Consider the following 21,753-nt stretch of genomic DNA (forward strand, 5'->3'; position numbering starts at 1 on the left):
AAAAATGTCTTCCAAGTCCATCTCATTAGCAAAGTGTTTGTTTCTCATGAGACCATTTGTTTTGTTGCCTCTTGAGATACCACCATTTCTTTCTTGGAGGGAGTTCAAAAGAAACTCAAGATGATTATAGTTCACATCTTGTCAGCTCCAACCATGACCCCATTGCCTTCTGATTAGGGTGGTTTCTAGTAGGCTGTCCCTTTCCATAACTGGTCTTCCTAGAGTTGACGCTTCTGGGAAAGCTCATGATTAGTCCCATCTTCATACTTTTCAAGGAAGCTTAAGGAAAAAGCAAGAAGCTCTGTTCTTCTCCCCCAAAGGTAATGCTAATGACCACCATCAAGGAGATGTGAGTTTTCCTTTTTTGCATCATAATCTGGTACTAATGAGGTCAGGATCATTACTTTTCTTTTAACTCCCTGTGTGGTACAGCTTGCTTTATCCTATTATGTCCCTGTCCTCCCCCTGTTCCTGGTCCCATGACCAGCCTTGAGTACAGGAACAATGCTGATGAGGGAATGGAGCTAGGTCCATTTATTTCTGTATTAACTTTGGGAAGATCCTGAACCCGAGTCTCTGTGGTTCAGGGACCTTCCCTCTTCTATAATGATGGTAAAGAGTTTAAAGAGGCTTTAAGAAAATCAGATTCTTACTTTCTAAGGATCAGTTCCAAAGCAGAAAACTGATAAGGGCTAGGAAATTGGAATAAAGTGACTTGTCCAGGGTCACACAGCTAGGAAGTATCTGAGGCTAAATTTGAACCTAGGACCTTCCAGCTCCAAGCCTTCCTCTATCCACTGAGCCACCCTGTGGCTCCCTACACAGAACCTTTACCTAATACCCACTATAGTCAATATCATGTGTATATTAATAATATTTATAATGTACTTTGCAACCTGCCCTGCCTTGTCATTGCTACATATGATAATAATGATAGAGATGAGGAGGAAGAGGAGAGGTGGCCAGATGGATGTAGGGGTGCAGCCTGTGAATGCAGCATCCTGTTAAATCTGTAAGCAGTTCCTTGCCTTGTAGCCACAATGTGTGGTTCACCTTTGGAGTCATTAAGTGGAGTCTGTATTGAACTGACTTTCTGGAGTGGCTCCTATTTTTACACTTAGGGATACATAGTAAATAACTCACTCATTTCAACTCAGGAAACACTAAGTGCCTGTTACATCTCATGCTTAGATGACGCTTGAAAGCTTACAAAGCATTTTCATTATCTAGTTTACCTACTACGTGCAAGAGTAGGGGATACAAAAATGAAACATTGTCAGTCCTCAAAATGCTTACATTCTTCTGGGCCAGTAAATACAAAGAACCTACAAAGTAAGCAATCCATCAATAAACTCTTACCAAGCATCTATTAAGTCGAGCAAGCCAAGCCGGATTTCTCAATGCTAGGGATACAAGTACAAAGAAAGAAACCATCCCTGTTCGCCAAGAGCTTACACTTGGATGAGGAATGCAGTGAATACTCATTTGTGCAAATGTATACAGAATACTAAGTTTATAAGAATTTGAGAGTAAGGGCCCTAGCAATTGTGGAATCAGGCAAGGTTTCCTGTGGAAAGTGGGGCTTGATTTACATCTTAAAAGAGGAACAAAATTCTATATGGTGATTTCTAGGAGGATTGGGCCCTTCCAATGATGTGGGAGGATCTGCAAAGTTCTCTTGTAAAAAAGAAGTAAAAAAAAGGGCTGTGTTTAAATAAATAAATGTGTGTGTGTACGTGTGTGTGTGTGTGTGTGTGTGTGTGTGTGTGCAAATTCTACAAGATGGAGAAGATGAGGAAAGAGTACATATAACCTATACAAAGGCAGGAGGTAGAGAGTTGTGAATATGACCCTGTTAAAAGGCTGATTTTACTGACACAGGTAGGAGGCTTATTGAGCAAGGCCAGGAAGATAAAACATAAGGGACTGTATTTTTTTCCCTAGGGGTAGTAGGGAGACATGGAAGGTTTTTTTGAGTTGAAGAGTACCATGATCAGATCTATGTTTTAGTTTTAGCAGTTTGGCTACTATGTGGAAAGTAGACTTAATTGAATTATTATCTGGTAACACCAACATACAGATCAATAACCATATTAATTTGTTGGGTTCTCAATGGGGCTATTAAACAAAGTCTGGTGAGAAGAAGTTGGTCTTTAGCATCAGCACTGGCACTTATCTATCCAGGATTGTTGGAAGTGGGGAGAAGTATCAAGACCTCCTTCATTAGCTGCAGAGAACCGAGTTCTGGACTTACTATTAGGAAGAACTGAGTTTGAATTTTGCCTTAAACATTTACTAGTTGTGTGACCCTGACCAAGACATTTAACTACTCTTAGTCTTAGTTTCTATGTCAGTGAATTAAGGAGGCTAGATTCAATGACCTCTTAGGTCCCTTTGAGATATAAATCAATGGTCCTAAACAATTTAACCCCCCTCAGCCTCCTTTCTTGACATATACGCCCCAGGGAGATCATTACATCATTACATCAAAATAGTCAACATCCCCTTTTTAAAAAAATAACTACATTGGGTAGTTGAAGAATTAACTGATTTTTAACTTTGTATCTGGGACTCTTAGGATTTAATGATTATATTACCCTCTTGGTTTTATTATTGAGGCAATAAAGTACTGTCATTCAAAATGAGAGTTGAAAAATATGTTGTCTTACCAATTCTGCTCTGGGACATTTGGGTAAAATTTGTGATCCCTCATTTTTCTTTTTAAGATCTGGGTCTCAGGTAAGAGATCTAGAGCTAGAAGAGACCTCAGAAGTCCTAGAATCCAACTTCCCAATTCTAGAGATGATATCACTTGGGCTTTAGCCCAAGAAATTTCAAATGACCCTTACAAATTCACCCAGGTATTAAGGGCTGGAGGTACATTCTGAATCAATGAAGCCAAGTGCCCCACTCCTCAACTATGATGCATTACCCTTTAACAATTTCTTTTTTTATACATTTGAAGGTATGTTTTAAAAAAATGTCTGCAGTCTTTGGGAACTCTGCCTGGCCATCAGCCATGCATACTTGCAAATTCAGTGGCATAAATATTTGGCTGTGTCTAGTGAACTCAAAAGGAAATCCTGATTTGTCAGTTTTCCAACAGTTCAGTTTGAACATTAGAACCAAATCTGATAATCCTAGACCTAAAGGGAATTTTTCATTCATTCATTCATTTACTCACTCACTCATTTATTTACTGATTTATTCATTCATCTATATACTTCATTACTTCATTCATTTATTCATTATTTGTCTGTTTATTACCAGTTATTCAGTTTGGTTGATGCAGTTTTCTGGATCCTAGCAGAATATATTCCTCATTTCAAAAACTATCAGAGCTGCCCAGGTTAGGATGATATTATAGCATAATTAGCAACACTGTCCATTCCCATAATCTTGCTTAATAATTTACTTCACCCCATAATTGATCCAGATCATGACAAAATCATCATCAGGTTAAAGTAATTTCTCCAAAGGTCACACAGGTAGCAGGGGCAGAACCAGTCATCAAACTTAAGTCCCCAAATGATAAGTGAGGCATTCTTTGACCACCACTTCCTAGTGATCGTGGACTTTTGCTAGCCTCAGCCCCCACCTGCAGGGTCTTTTCATTTTTGTTTTTAAAAAAGATTCACAACCAGGTAAAGTTCCAGTGGATTGTGGCTGAAGGTTCCTAGAGACGTCCTTTGGGGATGAAATATCAGTTGGGGCCAATGTCCTTTCTACAAGTCCTGATTGGAGGTGGAACATCAAACATAGCTTGGATATCCAGGGACTTTGCCGATGGTCCTTAATAATCTCCATTTGGCACACTCGTCTTCCCAATTGTAGTATAAAGTAAATGTTCTCTGCACTTAATTGGAAAATCAAAAGTGGACTGTACTAAGTCCATTGGTTCTTAATCCTCTCCCAAGAGGCAGAGAGATAAATCAGCTTCCTTCTTGAACTGGATTCTGTGGATATGAAGTGCTCACCAGACGTGCATTCTTCTATGGAAAACAAACTTCTTATAATTAGGTTTTCTGTTTTTTTTCCTAACTAAAGAAGATCCATCAAATTCAGAAGCTAATTAGAAATGCCAGATATAATGCACAGACTTATTGTTTGACCGAGTTGTTTGTTTTTTATTATTGTAAGTAACTTCAGATGGTAAAGCTGTCTACATTAATTGAGTTCTTTCATCAAAATCCATTTAGATCATAGGACTAGTTTTGCTTTTTTTTTAATGTTTTGCTTGATTTACATGTTAAACTACTTTAGAGTCTCTATTCAGATGAACTTTAATTCCAGGGTTTAAAGGTAACGCATGTCAGTCCAATTTATTCTACTTTAATATATACATGTTGTCTATTAGCTTGACAATGACCCTGGGTTCTCAATGTCTTCGCCTATGGAGTACAAAATAATGTAGCTCCTACCAAGACTCAATAATTTCAAATACAAACTCTTCAATAATTTGATTTTAAAATTTTTCTTTTATTAGTCGTAGAATTTATTTCCAGGTATCTAAGTCCCTCCTCCCATCCACACACCATAGAAAGCATCATCAAGGAAATATATATGTGTGTGTAATAACTTCTGTAATTCCATGTCTCAGATCATTTTCTGAAGATGAACATTCACAAATTATTCTTCAAATAATAAATCAGTAACTGTTTATAATGTTCTCTTGGTTGTACATATTTCCCTCTTCATTATCTCATGTAGTTCTTTCCAAAAAATTTTTTAATTAACCTCCTCACTTTTTATGGTGCAATGGGATTCCATCACAATCTGATACCACAGTCATTCCCCAACTGATGGGCATTTCTTCAATTTCCAATTCTTTGCCACTACAAAGAAAACTTATAAATATTTTGGAACATACATTTTTTCCTTTTTCCCTGATGTCCTTGAGAATATACAATTTTATAACTTTCTGAGTACAATTCCAATTTGGTCAGATCTGTTCATAATTCTATCAACAATGTATTAGAGTTCCCATTTTTCCATATCCCCTCAACATTCTGACCTTTTGTCATTTTAGCCAATCTGGGGTGTGAGATGATAATCTCAGAATTGTTTTTGGTTTGCATTACTCTTATCAGTGGTGATGTAGAGGATTTATATACCTATATATGGCTTTGATTTCTCATCTGATAACTATTCATGTCTTTTGTCCATTTATCAATTGAGGAATAGTTTTTATTCTTATGAATTTGTCAAAGTTCTCTGTCTTTTTTAAATATGAGATCTCTATCCTGGAGACTCTGAAATCCCCTCCCCCTCACTTTTCTGCTTTACTTCTAATCTTAGTCATATTAATTTTATTTGTATAAAATCTTTTCAATTTAATATACTCAAAATTATCCATTAAATCTTACAATGCACTCCATCTTTTGTTCACTCATAAATACTTCTCCTTTCTTTTTCATAAATCTAACAGGAAGCATGTTCCCTATTCCAATGTCCTTAGGATATCTCCTTTTAGTCTAGGTCATGTATCCATTTTGATCTTATCTTAGTGAATGGTATAAGATACTAATCTTTCCTAGTTTCTGCCAAATTGTTTTCCAGTTGTAGCAACAACATTTACCAAATAGTGATTTCTCAACCAAATAGCCTAGACATTAGAATAATTAGAATAAGTTTTGACAAATACAAAGGTTACAATGATCTTTATTTCAATGTTTTCAAAAGGTTTTATCAACAGTGGAAAGAACAATAACTTTGGAATCTCAGAATATGGGTTCGTATATTATAACCTCTTTATGCTTTTTACCTATAAGACCATAGAAAAGTCATTTAGTCTCTTAAGAACCCAATCTTCTTGTCTATTAAGAAAAGGAATTAGGAGGCAACTGGGTAACTCAGTGGATTGAGAGCCAGGTCTAGAGATGGGAGGTCCTAGATTCAAATCTGGCCTCAGACACGTCCCAGCTGTGTGACCCGAGGCAAGTCACTTAACCCCCATTGCCTAGCCCTTATCACTCTTCTGCCTTAGAACCAATAGAAAGTATTAATTCCAAGATGGAAAGTAAGGATTTAAAAAAAGAAAAGGAATTAGACAAGACTATTATATATGATTCCATGCCAAGAATGTTTACCACTAGGTGATTATTTAATTAGATCATAGAAATTCTTTAAAACCCTTTATGAATTTGGGGAAGGATTGGGGCCAGTATCACTTGAGTAACTACCGACAATAATAAAATTATAGACCTTTTGAAGTTCTGAACTAACATTTACAGAGAAAAAAATGTTCATCTAACCCCACAGGTGTCTAGTATTTTCATTTGAGACTATTCTAATTGGTGCCTTCTGTGTCATGAGTTATTACTGACTGTATCTGTAGCATAAGATATGAAAGGCATAGATAAGCCTTTTGTTTTATTTCCATATATTATTTCCTCAAGAACAAAAATTAGAATAAGAATTTTTATGTATTTCTTAACTATTCATTAAATGTTATGGGTATTTGGGGTTTAGTCTTATTACTATTTAAACCATATTCATTGAGATTCATAGAAGTGAAAACACAAGTTGCTTTATATAGAATATAACTTTCTTTATCTCATATAGAAATATGTGTAATATCCTAAATAATGTAGATACTTCTTCTGAGAAACTATGCCACTTCCTAGTGTTTTTTAAAAATATTCTTTTCAGATAGTGCGTTCCATTTCTTACCTCATGCAATATTCTTTACACTATATTTTTATATTCCTACATTGTATGATTGTGTGCAAGGGAGGGGAGGAAAGGGAATCATGACCTTGAGATGTTTCTGGAGTTGATTCAATCTGGCAGCTTTTAAAGCTTTACTAATCCCTTATCTGGTTTGCTCTTCAATGTGTGGGCCACCCACAGTGGACAAGCATCAACAAAGACCTTAGAAGAAAAGAATATAGGGAGGAGCTGTCCATGGCTGAAACTAAAATATTGATTCTGCCTCTCCTGGGTTTCCTAGAATATTAATTTTGAATTGGATCTTAGAGATTATATGGTCCCTGCTTCTAGATATTCATCCAGATGTCCTCTTCTCTGAGGTGTGTCCATGATTTGAATTTCCAGGGTTCTTGGATAAGGGAGCCACAACAGTAACATTAATCACTAAGATTTACATATTGACTTAATATTTGTAAAATGCTATTCATATATTCGCCCATGTGCTGTTCAACTTACCTGTGAGAAAGTTGACAATATCAGATTATGACACCTCTACTTTGAATAAAATCCTGTGGCTTCCCATTAACCCTGACATCAAATATAATCTCTAGTGGTTCTCTAATACCTTCACAACCAAATAAAGTCCTGTTTGGCTTTTAAAGCCTTTTTTAGACTTCCCCCATCCTACCTTTCCAGTCTTTTTGCCCTGTATTCACCTCCATGGACTATGAAGAGCTGTGGCACTGTGCTCCTTGCTGTTCCTTAGACATGGCCATCCATTTCCGAGGTGGGCATTTTCAATGACTGTCTTCCATGTCTGGAATTCTCTCCCTCCTCATTTCCATTTTTTGGGGTTTCCATCAATTTCCCTCTAAAATCTGACAGAGGTATTCATTTAGCTTTAACCTAGACCTGCACTGGTGAAGCTTCTCAATTTCACATGCCAAAACTGCAACTTCAAGCTGCCTCTGAGCCCTCCACATTACCTGAGAGCAGAGGGAGTACATGCTCACTTTGGGCAGCTGGACAGAGGGCTGGAGAATGTAAAAATTGTTCTCAGGCACTGGGAAGAGGAGGAACAGAGCAGCTCCCCCATACCATCTTGGCACTCATGCCAATATTTTTGCCAATATTGGCGTAGAACCTTCCCTCTCTTGATTATCTCTCTTTTATCCTATAAATCTTGTGTATATACAGTTGTTTTCTTGCCTCCCCTATTTATCTCAGAATAGGGATCTCTGCCTTTCTTTGCATCTCTAGTGCTTAGCGCAATTATTCCTGATGCAATAGGTAGTGCTTGCTGAATTAACTTGATTTTCTTAGATGTGGAAACTGAGATTAAATGTCACACTGCTTCAAGGCAAGAGTTGAACCCAGGTCTTCCTGAATCCAAATACAACATTCAACCAAACCTCAATGCTGCCTAACTGAATTGAAAATCCAAAATTCTGGAAATTTTTTTCAAGAAACTCACTTCTTCACGTCCTCCCACTTTATCTGTACAACCAGAAATATTTTAAAGTTTTATGTAGAGCATCTGGATGCTTTCACTCCCAGCTTTCTTGTTCCCCTTCCTGGTTTTGCACATAACATGGAATTCTATACCAAGTGCTTTTATCAGATCTCTCTGTCCCTTTTCTGTCCTTGTGGAGCTAGCTAGGACCACCCCAGTGACTGCACAATCAAAAGATTAGGTGTCAACCTGAAGCCATGCTGCTCTTTGGAGATGAAGCGTTCTGCTATCTGGCTGATGATGTTTACCACTGCGAGGTGCTAAACTCTCCAGAATACCCTGGACAGCAGCCACACATCTTTCCTCCTTCATTTGCCCTGTTTAGAATAAGATGTCTTGTAACACACAAAGAATCATCAAAATAGAGAAGCTGCAAGGAGCTTTGCACAAAAGACACACACCTTCCCACCTTCATTTTCTTCATTAAAAATAAGATTTCATGTATCCCACAAAGATAGGATCTCAATAAATAGATGAAGGTGGAGAAAGGCTGAAAGAAACCATTCCTGGATTAAACCTGGTGGAATGCATCTAAGGTCAAAATTATTTATATGCTCATTGTTTAAAGTAATTAAAATGCAGTGTAATACAATTACCAATTATAGAGTTGTAGATTCAGACTCCTGGGGACTTTATAGGTTTAAATCCTTGATAATCTTAAATGATCCAAATGGATTGCATGTGCCCTTCCAAAAACGACTTAGGGGTATCGAATTTGGAGCCTATCAAAACACAGGAGCTGAATCTGAGCTGATTTTCCACTAAAGGGGGCTTAATATCCAGATCTCATGATACATCTTTTTTTTTATCCCAGGTTGAAAGAGAACTGATAATAAGCTCATAATAGTGGCCACGAGGTCAAAACTATTTTTTTGTCTCAGAATAATACATGGACTCCTTGGAAGGTCTTTGGCTTTTCAGTTCATTTTCTAGAATCAATGATGGATTTTTAGTGACCCATCTACCCTGAACTTATATGAATTTTCTGATGCTGATCAGCAGACATTTGTTAACCAGATAGCCGGGTTGAAGTGCACAGGACCTACTAGGTGAGATGGCTTGCATGGGGAAACTCAGATGCTTACTAGCTCTGTGACCCTGGGAAATTTACTTAAACTCCATGAGCCTCAGTCTCCTCATCTCTAAAATAGGGATAATATCAGCACCTATTGCAGGAGTTGTTATGACTGAAAGTACTAAAAGTACTTTGAAACTTCATAGTAGCATAGAAATGTTAGCTGTTATAATTATTATTATTATTATTACCTCAGGCACTTTGTAGTTTTGTGACCCTAGGTAAGTCTCTTAACCTCTGTGTGCCTCTGTTTCCTCAACTGTAAAATGAGTTATTTTTCAAAGTTTTAATTATTTTTTAAATTATTTTAAATAATATTACCTACCTCTCAATGTCATTGTAAGGATCAAATGATATAATGTTTGGAAAGATAGTAGGTACTTTATAAATATTCACTCCCTTCTCTTGCCCCTACTGTAACAGAATGGGGATGGACTTTCATATCTCTAGGTGCAATCCTATGTCCTATTTTAATATAAATATTACATATCCTGTGCCTCCCCGCTCAAAAGTCTTCTTTATGCTAAATAATTGCAGTTTCAAGAATCCATCAAAAGACAGTTTGGGGTCTTTTTAAAGTCTTGGATACCCCTCACTGGAATACTTCTATGTGTTGATATATCTATTAAAAAGTTCCCAGAGTTGAATCTGGTGTTTTTAGTTGGAAGTCCAACCAACCCTAAAATAGACTGAAATATTCCAAAACTACATTTTTCTGGATAATACAGTTTTTTAACCCTTACTTTACATCTTAGAATGAATGTCGTGTATTAGTTCCAAGGCAGAAGACCAGTAAGGGCTAGGCAATGAGGGTTAAGTGACTTGCCCAGGGTCACACAGCTAGGAAGTATGTGAGGTCAAATTTGAACCCAGGACTTCCTCTTTCTAAGTCTGGCTCTCAATCCACTAAGCTACCCACCTTCCCCTGATAATATACCTTAAAATTAATTTAACATATTAATTTAACATAAATTATTAATAACATTATTTTTCATATATTTTATTTTCCCAATTACATATAAAAACAATTTTAATATTCATATACTATAATTTTAAATTCCATATTCTCTTCCTTTCCTATCTTTCCCCACTACCTTCCTCCCTCTCTGAAAGACATGCAGCCTGAATAGTACTTTGGGGGCCTTTGAATTAGTTTGTTGTCACAGAGTTTGTGGTCAACTAAATCCCTGACATTGTTTTCTCCTCATTACTGATACTTTCTCTCTGTTTTATAAACTGCCTTAATTTCTACATTTCTCACCTTCTTGTTCAGACTTTAGCCAATTCCTTTTGTTTTAACTTTCAGAGTTTGAGCCTCCCCTTCCCTCTTTACCAGATATGATGTGCTCAGATTCCATCTCTGTCTTGGACAAACTTGGACACTGACTCTTTCAGCAGCCTCCCACAGCATCCTCCTTTCCTTGCATTCCCAGCCTTCCTAAAGGCTTTCACTTCCTGATGTTTTTCCACCAAACCTACTCCTGACAATGAAATAGCTTGTGGCCACAGGAGGGAATGAAACAGACTAAAAGATCTCCTCGCTCCGTTGTCCCCAGCCTGTGCCTTGCCTTAAGGGCTGCCTTTAAACTCCATGAAGCCACTATCTCTTAGACTAGGTCTTTATCCTTCATCCTAGACATCTGTGTTCTTAGGCTGAAAAAGAGGCTGGTGTAGAGAATGCTCTCTGTGACTACATCAAGAGATTCTTCCTGAACTCCTCCAGTCCTTAATTCTTAATGTACTTTCCATCCAAAGATTATTATGAATTATTTTAATGTACTTTATATTTACTTACTGGACTACATTTAATATTTCTCTGGTCTAAGGGTTCTTAACCTTTATTGTATAATGTATTGTATAATGGACTGCTTGGGAAGTCTAGGAACCCCTTATCCATATAATTTAAATGCATAAAATAATATACTTACCATTACAGAAGAAACTAATTATGTTCAAATGTCGTTAGAAAATAAAAGTCCAAGTTTATATACCCCAAGTTAAGAATCCCTGCTTTAGAATGGAAACTCCTTGAGAAAGGAACAGTTTCCTTTTAACAGCCATGTATCTAGCATGTTATATACATGTTAATACATGTCAGATAATATATGTTGATTGATTTGAATCCCAAGAGTCTAAACTGTCTTCAAGAACAAAAGGAACATTTTTGTCATTTGATATAATATTAACATCCCTTAACTTTGGTCCTGACTCATTCCTGAGTTTCAGGATGGGAAAAATAGAGGCTGAGGAATTATCTCTTAACAGAGACATGGGCTCCTTTCATACCTGCTTCCCTATTTTGTTATTATTAGTATTAATATTGGCAACTATACCTGTTGAAGTCTTAGCATCATGATGGGTTCTTAGAAGTGTTGCATTCTGGAAAACCTGATTTATTAATCAAGTGTCTGTTTACCAGGTGCTGACTTTCCATGAAATACTTTGATCTATTAAACAGTTTCTCACCTATTAAGCTTTTTGCTATTTCGTGGCATAACTGTGATTTGCCTCCCTATATTATTAGCAACTTCAGTGCTGTCCACTGAGTGACAGGGGGATTGGTTGAATTTTTAATTAATGACTTTATTAAAATAAAGATTCCACTTTAGTACAGGATGTTTCATCCTTTACTAGTGAAATATTTAATCTCCATCTGGCTGATCTTTTATGTGTATGTCCTGTATTAATTAAGAGGAACATTTGAGGATGCCCTGGTACTTACAGTATACTCAGTGGAGAAGTTAATGCATAGTTGCACAAAGCCTGAGACCAGATTTAGAGAAGCAAAAAGTAGCCCCGGTCCCAGGAGTGGTAAATCTTCATAATATCTGACAGACCTCATCTCTCATAATCAGCCTTAGATGTGAACTTGCTCAGGGCTCTTTTGACGGTATGTCTTCGACATGTCAAATGCTGCAAGCTGATTGAACTGAACTGAGAATTACAGTCAAAGAGAGGACTGTCTGCAGGAAAGGATAAAAAGGAAAGGAAAGAAAAGAAACCAGGTTGATATCACAGAATCAAATGAATGCAGAAACTTTCCCTGTGGTAGCTCTGAACACACCAAGGTCTTCAGGACCCTGGAGAGAGGGCAGAGATGACTGAAATATATTCATGGGATCAGAGGACATAGAGCTAGGTAGTCGTTGGTTCATTATCGGAAGGGATCTCACAGGCCTAACTCCTCATTTTATTAATGAGAAAACTGAGGTCCAGAGATGATGACAGTGATAATAACACCTACCATTCATGTAGGGTTCTTTTTTAAGATTTTCAAAGTGCTTTTACATATATTAGCTCATTTGTTCCTTGAAACAACAGTATGAGATAGGTGCAAATATTATCCTCATTTTAAAGATGAGGAAACTGAGCCACAGAGGAGAACTGACTTGCCTAGCTACTCACAGTTACTTGCCCCAAGTTTCACAACAGTATCAGAAATGTGATTTGAATCCAGCTCCTCATATCCCAGAATCTGTACTTTAATCAAACCTCATTTTCCAGAAAAAAAAAAACTATTCTGATGATCAGGAAAAAGTCACTTGCTTGGAATTGCCTAGCAAGGAAGCAGGAGATGCCCCTTTATTTTCTCACAGTTTTTTTTTTCACGATTGGAATCCATACCAAAGAAGAATTCAACTTTGCCTAGCTTTCGATTCTTTCAAATAAATCAAAGAAAGTGGAGGAAAGAGCAAAGAAGTGATGTTCAAAGATTGTCTGACCTCTTGGAAACTTTAAATGAAATGCAAAATTTCTTAACTCTGCTAATCAACTTGGAACCATCTTAACATGGCCACTAGCACAGAACAGAAGGTTTCACCCTAGATGAACCATTTCCATTTCTAGGAGATAAAAATTCTAACCAATTACAGGTTCTGAAAGCCAAGAATAGATTTGCTTTCTTCTGCTTAATAAAAGGATCTAAAGGTCTAGCCAAATCCCTGAGTAGGCCCCATTTCTCCAGGAAGAACCAATTTTTTAAACCTTTGCTTCCTGTGAATGGCACTTGGTTTAAGACCTTTTTTCTATTAATATCCTCCACTCAACTGTGGTCCAACATTTGATGCTGCAGCATTGAATGCTCTTTTCTTCAAAATCCATTTCACAGATTTGGGCAATTCAAATAAGCCCAGGCATAAGAACCTGTTTAGCCCTAGAGTCAAAGCTCCAGGAGGCCCCGTAGGAGATGCATCCTATGTTCAGGTCAAGAGAATTTATTGGTAGAGAGCGAGGCTCTTTTCCCACATACATACACACTGGCCCTGCTAAAACTACATCACAGAGGTTTCAAGCCATCTCAAATCTCAAGGCTTTAACAAGTTCTTAGTGACACAGTCACTCAGAAGGAACATTCTGAAAGATTGATAAAGGATAGAAAGGAGTCAAAATTGAGAGGAAGTCTATCTCCATTCCTTCCTTCCTCTTGGCCCCAACCATTGAATTTCATAGTATTTCTTGTAATAGAAAAATGAGGCAATTGCTGGAGCTTACCTGCTGGGGGATGCCAGATCAGGAGCTGAGAAGAGCTAGGCTCCAAAGCCATATGGAGGCTGATGGTTCAAGTTCACACATACACCCCCACTTGCCAAACCCACTTTTCATTAAAATAGGTACATTTCACTCCTCCAGAGTTTGCAGAAATCATCACGGCTGTGCTTTTGAAGATTCAGTTAATTTGTTGCAAATATTGAGGTTAATAGTGATAAGCCTACAAACCCTGCTTTTTCCTGGCCTGCTGTCAGTAGACTTTGAGCCTCTAATAGATCATATTTGAGCTGAAGATGTCAGGGAATGTGTTTCATGTAGGCTGTCGTGTTCCATACACTGGAGGTACTCAGCAAGTGTTTCTAATAAGGAGGAAACACTTGGCTAGGGGCCATTCCTTCCTTGCTACTTATATTGTTGAAGTTCATTGGAGGTTAGAATCATTTTCACCTAATGGCAGAAAACCATGACCTAATTTTTGAGTGGATATTTCCATTCATTCTTTTGATTTTTGCTCAGTCATTTGTTTGATGGGGTTGTTTTTTTTTAAGCATAAAGAAATATTTATCAAAATGCCTGTTTTGTTCCAGGCACTATGGTAACTCCTTGGGCAGTTAGGTGGCCCAGTGGATTCAGCACTGGAATTAGAATCAGGAAAACTCATCTTTGTGACTTTAAATCCAGCCTCAGAAATTTACTAGCTGTGTGACCCTGAGCAAATCACTTAGCTCTGTTTGCCTCCGTTCCTCATCTGTAAAATGGGCTGGAGAAGGAAATGGCCAACCACTGCAGTGTTTTTCCCAATAAAACCCCAAATGAGTCACAGAGCCAGACTCAACTGAAACAGACTCAACTGAAAACTGAACAAAAACACAGAGACTGATACACTGTGGTAAAATAGAACATAATGGACTTCTCCATTAGTGTCAATGCAATGTCCCTGAACAACCTGCAGGGATCAAGGAGAAAAAAACACTGCCCTCAAGCAGAGGACAAACAGTGGGAGTAAAAACACCGAGGAAAGGCAACAGCTTGACTACAGGGGTGATGGGGATATGAGTGAGGAGAGACTCTAAATGAACAATCTAATACAAAAACTAATAACATGGAAATGAGTTCAGATTGAGGACACATGCGATACCCAGAGGAATCATGCATCACCAATGGGAAGGGTAAATAAATAAATAAATGAATGAATGAATGAATGAATGAATGAATAAATGTATGAATAATGACCCCACATGTCAGAAATCATCCATATTAAGGCAAAGGAAGCGATTAATATGGGGTAAGGATTGACTAGTGATTAAAAGGATTATAGTAACTATATTTTATAAGGTTATTAAATAAATTGAATGAATGTTAGCTGTTCTTTCTGTAACATTTTACAATGTATTAAAGAAAATAAATGTAATATGTAATCATTAAAAAACCAAAAAAACAAATGGTAGCTGTAAGGGGTACACAGACTAAAACAAAACCAAAAAATAGTTCTTCCCCTCAAGGAGTTGACATGCTACTGGGGAAGACAGCATTCACATTTATAATTGAATACAAAATGCATGCAAAGGGTAATTTTAGGTAGAGAGGTCATTAACCACAGCAAGAAATCAAGAATGGTCACCAATAAAAGATAGTGCTAATGCTGAGGATTGAAGAAAGCCTGGGATTCCAGGTTCCTGATAGGGAGAGAATTGTTCCAGATTAGGAGGAGAGAGGGCAATCAGTGCAAAGTTCCAGAGACAGGAGAGGAACAGTTATATATAAGGAAAAGAAAATAAGCCAATTTGGCTGTTCTGTGAAGGAGTAAAACCTTATATAATGAGCTCTATATAAAGTGTGCACTGTACACACTCACCCACGTATAGTATCATATGTTATTTTTATTTTATTGTGGATAATGTAATATGGTTCTTTATATAATGAGAAGAAACTTTGCTGAGCAGATAATTACTAGTCTTGGAATCAGTTTCCCCCAGCCTCTGACACATGGTACTTGTGGCACCATAGTTAAACCACTTTTTCTTAAGCATCTACTATGAAACTATGAGTCACTATGCTCAGTAGGCATCAAGGCTCCAAAGAGCAAAATAATCCCTACCTGCAGGGAGCTTACATTCTAAATGGGGAGACAAGCACATAGAAAAATAGCATGTTTTACTTTCTAATATTTACAAAGTTGGTAAATATTGTATAATTCAAGAGGGAAGACAGTAGCAGTTGGGGGGATCAGGCAAAGCTTCCTCCCAGGGACCTGGGAACTTTCTGAAATTATAGATGAATCATAAGCAGAAGCAGCTCTCAAAGCTCCTACATTGATGAAATAGTAGATTTGGATCAAATAACCATAATGAAGATCCAATGCTATCAAAGGAAGGAGAATGCATCTAAGGATAGTTATGAGACAGAAAAGATAGCTAAAGTTAGACAGTCCTCCTCACTGCTTAATATCTAGAGACAATCCAAAGTTAATAATAATTATGATATTAATAATAATAGCTGGTATTTACATAGGATTTTAAGGTTCATAAAGTACTACAGATGTATTAATTCATTTGATCCTTGCCAGAACCCTGTGAGGTAGGTACTATGATTCCCATTTTACAGATAAGGAAACTGAGATTAAGTTTAAGTAACTTGTCTAGGGTAGTAGAACTATCTGAAGAGGAATTTGAATCAGTTTTCCCTGACTTCAAAGTACTTCAAAGTACATTTGCCCACTATATCACTAAATGTGATCTTATAATTAAAATTTAATTTTAAGAATTACAATTTCTAATGAATGATTGTTTCCCCTTTCTCATCAGTGTGGCCTCCATAGGATATTTTTTATAACCTAGATGTGACACCCAACCCTGTATTTCTATTAGTTGAGTCAGTGGTCATTATGGGAAATCACATATTGAAAGCAGAAATGGAAATTATCCAATTTTTCATTGCATATTCTGAAAGCACAAGGCTATATTCATGGCCAAGTGATGGATTCAACCTGAATGATGAAATTAGCGCAAACAATAAATCTCTAAAAGGGAGAATACCTTTGTCAGTTGGTTAACAATTATTGTAGTATGCCTCTATTTGAGTGGCTGCTTTAAGAGAAATGCCATGAAACTCCACTAAATGTCTCTACTGGCCAATTAAGGCATCTCGCTGCATTTTTTTACATTATTTACTAAGGAAGAGATTCAGTTCTAAAGGTGATTCTTCTTAAAAATATAAAATAAAAAAATATTCCTCATGAGAGCTTTAAAAATAGTCTTTTTCAGCCATTACACAGTAAATACTTGAAGATAACAGAAATGAAGATCTGAGAAATTTAGTTGAACAAAATTCACTGTTAATACAACCACTTAAGGAAATTCAAAGATAGACATATTGTTCCCCCTCATATATGCTCAATCTCAAACTAGCCTAATTATTTCTCCTGCATTCATCTCCTACCTCCATGTTTTTGCATCTGGTCTAGGATTTGTACCCTCCTGATTCCTGCCTCTCAGACTCTCTAGGTGTGAAAAAGCCCATCTCAGCTACTACTCTCTTCTGTGATGCCTTTCCTAAACTTCCTAGTTATTAAGTTCTCTCTCCTTCTTGCAATCATCATGTATTCATTAGTACATGCTTTATATTGTTTACATTTATCTTTGTAATAGCTTAAGATTCTTGAGGGTAGGGACTGTTTTTTGTCTTTGTATTTCTAGCACAATCTCTTGTATCTTGTAGTGACTTAATGCATTAATAAGTGTGTGTTGAAATGACCTGAAGTAATAAGAAGGAGGAAGGAGGAAGGAAGGAAGGAAGGAAGGAAGGAAGGAAGAAAGAAAGGCTGGAAGGAAGATTATAGATAGATAGATAGATACATACACAGATACATAGGTAGACAGATAGATAGATAGATAGATAGATAGATAGATAGATAGATAGATAGATAGATAGATACGCACCAGTTCCAATCCAGTCCTCACTCTGTGACCTACCTAGGCTAGAAAAATAGGCATTCTTCATTATGTTTTTCTCTTCAGCAAAATGTGTGGTTCTTCTATTAATGGCCATTACATATACATATCAAGACAGATTGTTCCAATTAGTCAATGAAGGCTGGGTTTTTGAGAGCTTTTAATATGTGTCTGAGCAATTACTGTAGTGTAGTTAAAAGACTCACTCTTGGGTTTCTTAGATTCAGCTTATAAATTTCTTTCATGAGATAAAGCACAAGTCTTTAATTGTTTTTGGTCATAAAATTTTAAAGCTGAAGGAGACCTCAGGGATCATCTATTACCAGCTCCTCACATTAAAAATTAGGGAGGGAGGTGAGAGGAAGGGACTTACCCAAGGTCACAGAGTTAGTGCCAATAGCCACACTATGAATCTAGGACATACATATTCCCTCCAGCTTGAGAGTTACCCTCGAGAATGAGCTAGGGCCCTTCCCAGCACATAGTGCCATCTCCCAGTCAGTTTGTAGTATTCTTTTTCTTTTCCTTTTTTTCTTTAGAGAACATGGAAAAGGAGCTTCTCAGAACCTCCCAGAGTTCCCCCTCTGAATTCCTGGGAGTCAATGTCAAGTCTGACTACTTTTCTCCCATTTCAGCCCATCTTAATATCACAGGTTCATAGATCTACACCTAAAAGGGACCTTAAAAGGCTTCTGGTCCAGCTCTCCTTTGACAGATGAAGAAATAGGTCCACAGAGTTGATGTATCTTAACCAACAGCTAGCATCAGAGGTAGGATTTGAATTCAGTTCCTAACTCCAAATCTGGTCTTTCATCTCCCCTATGATTTGATTGTAGTGGGCCAGCCTTTTCTGTTATAATAATATCCAATAGTGGAACTTCTTTTCATTCTTGAAGCCATTGGCCAATTCCTTTTCTCAGTTCTTTTCTACTTCATAAAAACCTTACTCGAGTTCTTCATCGTCCTCGTGCCTTATGGCTCAACAATGGCCCATGGTCTTCCTAGAAGTCATAGTGTGTTCATAGATTTTTTAAATACAGTAATTCAGGTCTTGTAGAATCCAAGGGAAAGAAAACTCCTATCCATTCAGCATCACCCCCCAGGAAGCCAAAGGGAAAACCAGAAAACTGTGGCCCTCTGTGACCGTCTCCATTCTCGAACCTTCCCATCGAGACCCTTTGAGCCATGAGATCTGACCTTTAGGGCAAAGCAATTCTATCAGAAGCTGAGCTTCCAGTTTTCAGCCTGCCAGGAGAAGCCATGAGCAATCATGCAGAGTCCCCAAAAGGGAATTTGGCTCTAGGGTCAGGGTGGGAGTGGTTAAGGGAGTTGGCAGGAAGGGAGAAGGGAGGCTAAGTGGACAGGGGAAGAGCAGCTGCCATGATGAGATGGGCCAGAGACCTGCCCTGGAGAGGTCACTTTTTCCCCTCTTCATCTCCCAAAGCCTCAATGAAAATATCAAGGTGAGCCCTTCCTCTAATTATATCCTACATGCAATGTTAGAAGAAATGATTCATTTATTAAACTCTCTGAGGATGAAATTGTCAGCCTATCCCAGTCTGACTTCTTGAGGCAACCGCCATTTGCTTTCTATTGATGGGGGCCATGATAGCTTTTCTGATGCTCCCCCAACCCAGTCCTGGTGGGAATGATGAAATTAGCCACAGCCTTCCTGATTTCAATTTCGGCACTTAACATCTGCTAGTTAATTTAACCCCTATTTTACACTGTTAGCCATCAAGTAAAAGAATTCACAATTCTCTTTCTTCTTCAAGTAATGGACTTGTGAATTCTCTTACTTGGTGGCTAACACAGTGTTAAATCAGGGTGAAGTATGAGTTAAGGAGGGGTGTTTTTAAGTTTAAGGTTGATTAAATTAAAAGTTGCTGATTGAAAGACAAAGAAAATTTGATTCACACTTCACACTGCTTTGATTTGCTGCCCAAGGCATGGAGGGTAGCAGCATTGATATACTGTGAGGCTGTTAAAAGAATATTTGATTTTGTATCAGAAGAATGGGATTCCCATCTCAGCTCTCATGCTTCATACCTTTATGACATTGGATAAGTGAAATTGCTTTCTTTTCTTTCTTTTTTTTAAACCCTTACCTTCCATCTTAGAATCAATACTTCCAAGTATTGCTTCCAAAGCAGAAGAACAATAGGGCTAGGCAATGGGGTTGAAGCAACTTATCCAGGGTCACTCAGGTAAGACATGTCTGAGGCTAGATTTGAACCTGTGACTTTCTGTCTCTAGGCCTGGTTCTCACTCAGCCACCTAAGTACCCCTAGTTGAATTACCATTGTGTAAATAGAATTTTGTACCCCTGAACTACATTTCCCAGAATACCTTTCTCTTAGTCCCCAGGTTGGGTCCCTATGTTTTGAAGATAAGTTTCTTTAACTCCTCTCTCTCTCTCTCTCTCTCTCTCTCTCTCTCTCTCTCTCTCTCTCTCTCTCTCTCTCTCTCTCTCTCTCTCTCTCTCTCTCTCTCTTCCTCTCCCCCCTCTATCTCCTCCCACATGCACAATCTGGGAAGCTTCTCTTTACTAAGGCTATCACTTTCCTCTACTTCAAATTATTTATAAATCTTATAAAAATATAATACTTGGAGTATTGGATATTAACTTTTAATCTTACACCACACATTCCCACCTTGATACCCAACTAGAAGAACAGGAGCTGATGTTTATTTACAAAGTTGAAGTTTGCAAAGGGCTTCAGATATTTTGCCTCATTTATCTCACAGCAATCCTGTGAAGTGGGTGACATTATTATCCCCTTCTTAATTATAAGGAAATGGAGTCTTAAGTGAGTTTAAGAAATCTGCCCCAAGTCACACAATAATATAAAAAAAAAATAAAGCAGAATCAGGAGTCAAATTCAGGACTTCCTCAAGTCTAGGATTCCATACACTGCGTAACCCAACTGATGCCCCCCTTGCCCACCTCCAGTCCCCACACATGACCAGAGCCTTTGGCTCCTTTTTTTCTCCTTGGAACAGGCTTCTAATCCCAATCTATTAGGGAAATGACCCTATAGCTGATCACCTGTCTTTGAGCCTGCCCTGGGCTTCTTGGTGCCAGTTTTGGCCCCAGTACAGCTATAGTTATTAATCTTATAGCATCTCTCATTTACACTCATTCCTGTCCTCTGACCCTGCCATCCCCCTGTGTAAATCATAATTGACTCATTCCTAGACCTTGGCCAATGGCCCCCGTGTTGGTTTCCCAGCTTGGCATTGTCCTTCCTCCAAAATATCACAGGGTAGTTTTGAGAGAACCAGCCTCTAGGGTAGGAGGAAATGAGAGAAAGAGGTCCTAGACATGAGATCTTGTAGCCCTGCTGTTCAGTCCTTTTTCACACCTTGTGGCGTCTTTTGGGGTTTTCTCGGCAAAGATACTGGAGGGATTGACCATTTCCTTCTCCAGCTTATCCTCCTACTTCACCATAAGCTCCAAGAGAGCAAGGATGATTTGTTGTCTCTATTTTGTTCTTAAAATCTACACTTCTCATCTCTCCCAATAGCTAGAACAGTAGGCTTAGTATGATACATTAGTTTGTGGAAATCAGAAACAAACCAAAGCAGTCAAGATTTTGTTTGGTAAATCAATTTTTAAAAAGTTAAAATAAATTAAAGTAAAAAAGTAAATTAAATTTAAAAATATATGAATAAATAAATTCATTTGGAATACAGAAAAAAAGATTTTGTTTGGTAAAGTCTTTGCTTTTATCAGATGAAATGTGAATAGAATGTAAGCTCCTTGAGGGTTAAGGACTCTGTTTCATTTTGGTCTTTGCATTCTCGGCATCTAAATGATCTGTCACACCCACCTTAAGCACACAAATGCTTTTGGAACTGAATGGAATGGAATGGATGACCCATTGGAAGGCTCCTTAGAAAGATAAATTACTAACAAAACTCTCCTCTGTGCACGTGTGTGCAATGTGCACGTGTGTGTACGTGAGTGTGCATGAGTGTGTGTGTGTGTGTGTGTGTGTGTGTGTGTGTTCTTAAGGTATTTCTCAGTGGTCCCACTGCACATAAGTGTTTGCTATACCTTTGCTCTAAATGTC

The 21,753-nt window shown here is 37.8% G+C and overlaps 1 protein-coding gene across 2 annotated transcripts in view; it reads left to right on the top strand.

Moving 5' to 3' along the window:
- Nucleotides 1–21,753, top strand: part of PTPRG (protein tyrosine phosphatase receptor type G) — an 822,458-nt gene that overhangs the window by 460,080 nt on the left and 340,625 nt on the right. The window lies entirely within an intron of this gene.

Source organism: Monodelphis domestica, chromosome 7 (genome assembly GCF_027887165.1).
Source record: "Monodelphis domestica isolate mMonDom1 chromosome 7, mMonDom1.pri, whole genome shotgun sequence".
Taxonomy (NCBI): domain Eukaryota; kingdom Metazoa; phylum Chordata; class Mammalia; order Didelphimorphia; family Didelphidae; genus Monodelphis; species Monodelphis domestica.